The following is a 9156-nucleotide window of genomic DNA, read 5'->3' as shown; positions in this document are numbered from 1 at the left end:
GTAGTAGAACGACAATCAGTTGGATCACCAGTCCAATCAGTATCTGGGTACACTTGAAGGGATAAAGATGAATAGGCATAAAAATAAATGCCATGAAATAGGGTGCCTTTGATGTAGCGAAGAACTGCCGCATAGTGAGTAGAACGAGGAGCTGACAAGAACTGGCTAAGAACATGAGCCGGATAGACAATGTTCGGTCGAGTGACAGTTAAGTAGACTAGTCCTCCAACTAACCGCCAATAAAGAGTAGGATCATCCAAAATAGTGCCATTCATAGGAGTAAAACGAACATCAGTCTCAAGAGGAGTAGACTCAGTGCGACTATCTATAATACCGGCTTGAGCAAGAAGATTTGAAGCATACTTAGTTTCAGAGAGATAGATATCATCATATGTCGATATGACCTCGAGACCAAGAAAATAACTGAGAGAACCAAGATCTTTTATCTCAAAAATACGGTGAAGGGAGGCATTGAGATCAGAGATACCATCAACACCATCTCCAGTAATGATCATGTCATCAACATACAAAAGCAGAAGAACAATTCTACGTTCACTTTTACGAATAAAGAGAGCATTCTCATGAGGGCTACAAGTGAAAACCGAGATTGCATATAGTGGTGCTGAACTTGTCAAACCATTTGCGAGGAGCTTGCTTAAGACCATAAAGTGCCTTGCGAAGGAGACAAACTTTGCTAGAAGGACAGGGATAACCCGGAGGGAGTTTCATATAAATCTTCTTTTTCAAATCTCTATTAAGAAATGCATTCTTCATGTCCATCTGACTGAGAGACCATTTTTTTATCGCAGCAATGGCAAGAAGAGCTCGAACAGATGTGAGACGAGCAACAGGAGCAAAAGTCTTTTCATAGTCAATACTATTGCATACAACCTTGAGCGACCAATTGTGCCATATAACGGTCAATAGAACCATCAGAGCGAATCTTGATCTTGTATACCCATCTACTTTTCACAACTTCCTTATTAGAAGGAGGATCAACTAAATCCTAAGTGTGTGCTTTTTCAAGTGCCTATATTTCTTCCTGCATTGCTTGTTGCCAATTTGAATTTGTGGAGACTTCTCTGAATGACTTAGGTTCATGTTGATAAAGAATAGTAGAAAAATAATGATAATCAAGAATATGAGGAGGTGAATTTCTTACCCTAGAAGAACGAGTGGAAGGAGGAGGCATGACAGTAGGATCAGGATCGTCGTTTGGTCTAGAATCATCGGGAGATGGAGAAGGCAGAAGAACATGAGGCTGTAGAGGTTGACTCAAGATAGAACCTGTAGAATTATCACTAGGAAAAAGATCAATAATGGGGTTAGTGAAAAAAGGTGATTGAGTATGAAGAATGGATTCAAAGGTGCAGAACCAAGGAAACATGTGATGCTCCCAAAAGAAAACATGACAAGATATACGAATACGTTTATAGAGAGGATCCTAACAATGATAACCCTTGTGTTCAGTGCCATAACCAAGGAAACAACACATACAAGCCTGAGGTTCAAGTTTACTATGTTCATGAGGTTGAAAAAGAACAAAACAGATACAATCAAAAACTCGAAGAAAACTGTAATCTGGAGAGGTATGATAAAGACGCTCAAAGGGAGTAATGTTACCAAGAATAGAAGAAGGAAGTCGATTGATAACATGAACAGCAGTAAGAACAGCTTTACACCAAGTACGCTCAGGACACGAAGAAGAAAAAAATATTGCATGAACAGAGTCAAGAATGTGACAGTGTTTGCGTTCAGCTCGTCCATTTTGTTGAGACGTACCAGGACAAGAAAATTCAGACAAAGTATCCTGTTTCGCAAGAAAGGTTAAAAGTTTGGAATCACGGTATTCCATAGCATTATCACATCGAAAAATCTTAATGCCCTTGGAAAACTGAGTTTTAATCATAGTGGAAAAGTTAATATAAATCTGAGGTAACTCATGGCGATTAGTCATCAAATAAACCCAAGTAAAGCGTGAATAATCATCAATAAAAATGACAAAGTATTGAGCGCCTCCCATAGAAGCGGTGGGAGCGGGGCCTCAAACATCAGAGTGGATAAGATAAAAAAGAGAACAAGCAGGAGAGGAATTATTGTGAAAAGATAAAGCAGGTTGTTTCACAGTTTGACAAAAAATGCAATCAAAAGACTCATTAGGAACCTGACCCAAAACACCTTGAAACACAAGAGGATGCAATTTTCCTAAGGAGCTGTGGGCAAGACCTTGATGCCATAAGTGAAGGGTAGATGGAGAAGAAACAGCACAGAGATTTGGCACGGGAGGAATATGAAAATTCTCGAGTTCAAACAACCTTCCAACCATACGTCCAGCCCCGATGATTTGTCCCGTTCGGCGATCCTGTACACGATAACTAGAAATGAAAAAAGTGACATCAAAACCCAGATCAACAAGTTGACCAACGGAAATAAGATTAAAGTTCAATTTGGGAATATAATAAGTATCAGGGAGATTAAGAGTTGACTAGAAAATTGAACCCTTGTGTGTTGCATGCACGAGGGAACCATTAGCAGTATTGACAAAAGGTGCATTTGTAGTGGTAGACAGAGACGAGAAAAGATTACGCAACAGAGACATGTGATTAAAGCTACCCGAGTCAAAATACCATTTAGAACTACCTGGAGGAGTCGAAAAAGCAGCAGGAGTATTACCAGAAAGGAAGAGAAGATGTTGAAGAAGAGATGCAATATCAGATAGAGACACAGGAGATGGGTTGAGAGGATCAGAGGTGGTAGATTCAGTAGTGACAGCAACAGCAGAAGCAAGCACAATATTGGAGAAGTTGGAACGATAATGATACTTGAGTTGATCAGGATATGGTGGGTGAGCAGGATAGGAAGTAATCAAATGTCCCGAGAGGTTGCAACAATGGCAGAACAGCTATGAACAATGGTAGCTAATGTGACCTTTTTGGTGGCATGTCCGACATTCAATAGAAGGACAGTCGGAGAAGAGGTGTTCAGAATGGTTATAGTTTCGACAGAATTTATCCTTTCTGTCTGTGGCAGCAACAACATCTGACTTTTCGATAATAGTAGACACAAAGATCAAAGAGAGGAGAGAAAACTGCAATTTTAGAGTAGAAAATGAGAAAATGGAGTGCAGAATCGAAAAGAGCTCACCAAAAAATCTTAGAAAGGGTCCCACTGTTTGCCACGTCAATGCCACGTCAACATCCATATCAACAAATGGATGCCATGTGGTGACGTCTAAGTGGATGGGGAGGACACGCTGGCGAGGTGAGCTGGAACGCGGGTCAACTGGCGGACTAGGTCGGGTCCAAGTGCGGGCTGCTGGGTCAGCGTGGAGTAAAAGGCGGGCGACACGTGGAGAGCGTTAGGCCGTTGATCGCGGAGCCCAATTTGATGGCGCAGGATGAATCTGGAAGGAGAAAAATAATGGTCGCAACAGCGTCTGGTGGCGGATGACGGCAAATCTGGATGCGTTGGAATCACGACAACGATAGGAACAAGGTAGAAATGGCTGTGACGAACCAAAGTTTTGGAAAAAGATCAAAAAATGAGGCTAAAGAACACTGCTGGAGGAGAAGAAACAAATGGGCTATAAACGAATTTACATGGAAAAAGAAGAACCTATGCTCTTAATACCATGTTAGAAAGAAGAGAGTAATCTAAAAGAGTGTATTATTCAGGTTGTGAAAAAGTACAATGTATAAGGAGTATATATAAGTGCTAGAAGAATCAGATTAATAAAAATATACAATCCTATAATTAATATACAGATATGCTATATAAATATAAATGATATTAATTGATCTAATATTGATTCTAATTTATTCTCTAACAGATCTATTATTTGTTAAAATATAAGGACTTTTCGTTAATATTGAATTGTCATGGAAAAAATAAAATTAAAAGTGGCATTTTGTAATTTTTTTAAATACATTTATTATGACAACAATTTTACCATTTATATGGTTATGAATCTTATTGAGACTGACTGCCACTCTGTGTGGGACAAACTACAAGAGGAATTAAATTATTTATTTTCTATATCTACTCATGATCAAGTTGTGGATATTCTAACTAAATCATTAGTGTTTGTGCCTTTCAACAGCATGAACTTTAAACTTGGTTTATTGGACATTTTGTTGGTCAATCCTCCAAGCTTAACAGAAGATGTTAATTGATATAGGTGATCATAACTTGTTAGAGTTAGTTAATTTAGATTATATTCTAGATATGCATAGATGATTTAGTTATAGAAACTTTTATATTTACAACAAGTTTGTTAGTGTAATAATTAATTAGTTAGCTCATCATATATAAATAGAAAAAGTTAGTTGTAAGAATTGAGACTCATCATTCTATGCAAGATAATTTCACTTAGTTCATTCTCCTTTCGGTTTTCTTTATTTGCTTACTTTTTACTATTTCATATGTAACCTTCAATACATACAAAAGATTCATTAAACATAATATCAAAGTCCGTTTTCATTAGAATTTTTAGCTATTTGTTGAAATGAATTGTTTACTAGTCTTATATAAAGAGAAACTAAATTTAAAATAGTCTATGAATATAAATAAACGATAATTGATATTTATAAGTCTTTTCATAATAACTAACTAGTTTTTAACTTCTACTTTTGCAATGACCAGTTTAAAGTGACTAGTTTTAAAATGACCGATTTGTAACTGCTAAATTGTAATGGCTAGTTTATAATAACTAGCAAATAATTACTTTTGTAACAGTTATTTTTAATTTGTAAATCTTAATTCTTAATAATATTGACTCATTTTAAAAGCTACATCATAAAGAAATAAAACATAGTATATCACAAATAAAATAAAATATGTACATCATAAATGAAAATAATATGTAACGATTATTAAATAAGCAATGCTAATTTACTATTTAACTATATGAATACAATTGACAATTAAGTAAATCAATTTGCAACAATTAAATAAAGCAATTTAAATAAATTGTACATGAAGAGCTTGTCGTTTTTACTCATTGTAGACATTTTGGCATTAAGTATTTGCATATTTATTTTTCTTTTTTTCTATCTCTTTTTTTGCCATCACTACAAAAAAATGCTGAATACTGTCAGATTTAGCATGTGACGCTACTGTCGGGTTTACCGGCGAATTTGATAATAAATTTGTCTAGTAAAAAAGTTATTTGTCGGATAAAATGAATACGATGGCTTATTTCCGTTGAGTTGTGTTGCAATTTTATGGCTTGATTTAGTTGTGGAATATTTGTGGAGGCTTGATTGACATTGGGTGAACCTTAGAATTGCCGGAAAGGGGAAGGATTCAAGGGTGTGAACTACCGTTAAAGAGGTACGGGTTTTAGTTCCGAGTAGGTATTATATAAGATTTTGTGAATGCCTATGTTAATTGCCTCTAAGATAGGATTGAATGGAATTGGTTGATGTTGTATTAATGGTTGTGATTTGTGAATTGAGTGGTTATTGAGTGATATAAATGTGCATATGAATGAGTGGTATTGGATTTGAGTTGTGATATGCTTAATTATGATGTCAATTGGTATGAAAAATTGGGCCGACTGTCGAGATTGGGTGAGATGTCCCCTATATGGTAAGTCACATTATGTAATGAATATGCCATGAGTGAATTATTGTTGGATTAATAAAGATTTGGATGTATAAGTGTTGTGCATAAAATTATGAGTGGACATAGTTAATGAACGATGTTGAATGAGTTAAAATTATTTTGATTAGGCTTGGAATAGTTGAGACTTGATGATTGAGTATTTGGCATGTTTAGAAATGGTAATTGAGTGATTTGAATCAAGTTGGATTTGAGAATTTGTCAAAATGAGCATTGTACAATATTTGATAAAAATGAGTTTTTGATCAACTTCGACGGACCATAACTTGACGCTCAAAGTTTGGAATTCAATGAAATTTATCTTATATTAAAGGTGGTGATGAGAGCTTTCAAAATGAGCATTGTACAATATTTGATAAAAATGAGTTTTTGACCAACTTCGACGGGCCATAATTTGGCGCTCAAAGTTTAGAATTCAATGAAATTTATCTTATATTAAGGTGGTGATGAGAGCTTTAAAATGGTTTAAGAATGATAGAAAACTGAATTTTAATAGAGGAAGTCGTGAGTTATTAAAATTGGTGTTTTAAACTGAATTCTGAGAGTTTGTTGAAAATAAGAATTTCTAGTATACGTGCCTACGCACACTATGGTGCGTGCACACAGAATAGAACGGGTAATAATGCTCGTGCATACGCACGATAGGTGTGCATACACACAACAAGGTGTGCGTGTGCATGACTGTGTGCATACACTATATCCTGTTTTTGTGAACAAACTCTGCTTTTGACTGTTTGGCCTTCTCAGCTTGCTTGTAAACCCCTATAACCCCTAAATGAACCCCAATAACTCATTTTTAAACCCTGGATAGGGTATCACTCATAGTTGTAAAAACTGAACCGGTGATCAAACCGGTCAACCTACTGGTTTACTGGTTTATTGGTTCAACCGATAAATCACTGGTTGAACCGATAAAATCGGTCTCATATAAATAAAAAATAAAAAATAATCAAAAACTTAAAATTAAAATTTGAAATACATATCTACACTAACATTTTATGAAAAATCAAGTCTCAAATTCTAAAAATAACTAATAGAAAAACGTAGAATTTATCAATACTACTACAATAGTATCTTAATTTGACACAATAAGAGTAACAATTCATTCATAAATCTTGTCATATAACTATAATATCAGTAAATTTTAACACTAGCATCAAAACAAATAATCTTAATTACAATACTAGCATTTAAATAGATCAAGCAAATTAATAAATTTTTAGTGAACTTTATATTTATATTAATAATGGCACATAATTAAAATATAATTAATACAAAAAAATAAAAAATTAAAAATTAAATTAAATATTTATAATATTATATAATTATGTATACTATATAATTATTATTTGACATATGTAATAGTAAGGAGCAATGTGGCTTAGTGGCAAGGGAAAGAGGCTGCATTCCAAAGGTTCTAAGTTCGAATCTTTGCTTTAGCATTTTGACAACTTTCACAACAAACCGGTTCGGTTAGATCGGTTTGTACCGGTTCTCACCGGTTTCGATCGGTTTCTTCGGTTCTTACCGGTTTTCTTTCTTGAACGGTCCAAAAGATAAACCGAACCGGTTTAAGGTCCGGTTTATCGGTTTTCCAGTCGAACCAGCTGGTTCGGTTCGGTTTTTACAACTATGGTATCACTAATTCCAACAAATTAAATTTAATTATTTCCGGACTAACCACTTAGTTAACAGGATAAGACATTGTGCGAGTGGTGGTTTATTCTGCCTACGGTGAGGACGGAGGTTCTATCTTGCTCACGTGTTAAAGGAATTGGAAAATTGATAAAAGATTGGGGTTAATGAACCTAAACTTGGAGAATTAATAACGAATGGGGGTTAATCTATCTAATAATTTAAGGATTTGATTAAAGTTAATGATTAATGATTGATTGTCTGGGTAAGATGCAAAGATTGTAGTTTGTCTTACTTGTTCCAGGTTGAGAGTTAAAACACTTGAGTAAGATGCTAAGGTTTTGGTTTGTCCCACTTGCTCCGGGTTAAGTACGGGTGGTTGATGCCTGGACATCTTGACTAGTTTCACAAGCCATTTTTATTAAGTTTTTACTTAGTTTCATGCAGTATCTTCATCAATAAGTAAGCATTTGGATGAATAATTTGTGCATCTCTTGATTCATTAAACATTAGTGAATTGTAATCATTTTCATGAAATTAATACAAGAATTAAGTGATGGAAGGAATGATGAAATATCTTGTGATTATTCATGAAATATTAAGCTTTGATGTATTTGTTTGATTGATGATAGGCAAGGCAAGAAGAAGCAGAGTGAAGGGCATTGCCAATGTTGGTAACGCCGGCAATAACGCTAGCATCAACGTTACCAACGCTGGTAACGCCAACTCAAGAGGGAACCAAGGGCGTTGCCAACGGTGGTAACACTGGCAATAACGCCAGCATCAACGTTACCAACTTTGGTAACGTCAGTGTTAACACCAGCTTTAAGGACAAAGGGCGTTACCAACGTTGGGGCACTCATGCAAGAATGAAGAGCGTTAGTGTTTCTAACGCCAGTAACAACGTGTCTCTTGTAGTGTTGGTAAAGCTAACATTGGCCAATAATGCTATGCGCATAATCAAAAGGGCGTTGCCAACGCTAACAATGCCAGTGCCAACGCAAAGAACAACTAGGAGGGCGTTGCCAACGCCAACAATGCAAGTGCCCCAATAATGTCTTCGACAAATGCATTGGAAGATTTAGGCAGTGTGTGTACACATGACCTAATGTGCGTACGCACAAAAGAAAAATTGGCAGGCATGTGTATGCACAAGTTAGTGTGCGTACGCAAAAATGGCAGAATTCACAAGGATGCATATGCGTGATCCAGAATGCTGACACACACAGGGTAGCATTGGCAACGTTGATAACGCCAGTAGTAACGTTATGAGAAGGGCCTGAGTTTTCCTCACTTGCTTCAAATAGGGCCAAGGGTCCACATCCAGAGACTTGAAGACTCACTTGAAGTTAGAGAAGTAGTATAAATAAGTGGAGTTTTGAACTCCAAAGGGGGATCCAAGATTGGAAACTTTCATTAATCATTAGCTAGATATACTTTTCTCTCTTCTCTTTTTGCTTGTACTTAGTTTACTTTTCATGCACTTTTACTTTGCTTTTGGATTTTCTGGAGCTATGACCAACTAAACCCCACTTCATTAGGGGAGGGAGCTCTATTGTAATTTGATGGATCAATAGAATTCTTATTTTCTTCTTCTCTTCATCTCTCTTTGATTTGCTTGAAAGATTTCGTGCTTCATCCAATTATTCAATTATCTTGGAAAAGAGATTGAATATACATGGATTCCATTGGAAGCTTGGAAGAGGAATCATGGAATCATGCTAGAAATTCTTTCTCATACTGGACTAGATTGGGGGTTGGTCGGATATAGTGACATATTATTCTTCTGATGATTTGATCTAGAAAGGTGTATAGTATAATCAGTGACCAAGCTTCATCTCTTCCCATGAGCAATTAGATCAAGGAATTGTCAATTGTTCAAGTTTAAAGATATTGAAT

Source organism: Arachis hypogaea, chromosome 7 (assembly GCF_003086295.3).
Source record: "Arachis hypogaea cultivar Tifrunner chromosome 7, arahy.Tifrunner.gnm2.J5K5, whole genome shotgun sequence".
Classification (NCBI taxonomy): domain Eukaryota; kingdom Viridiplantae; phylum Streptophyta; class Magnoliopsida; order Fabales; family Fabaceae; genus Arachis; species Arachis hypogaea.
The sequence above is the reverse complement of the archived record's forward strand: the minus strand, read 5'-3'. Positions refer to the sequence as shown.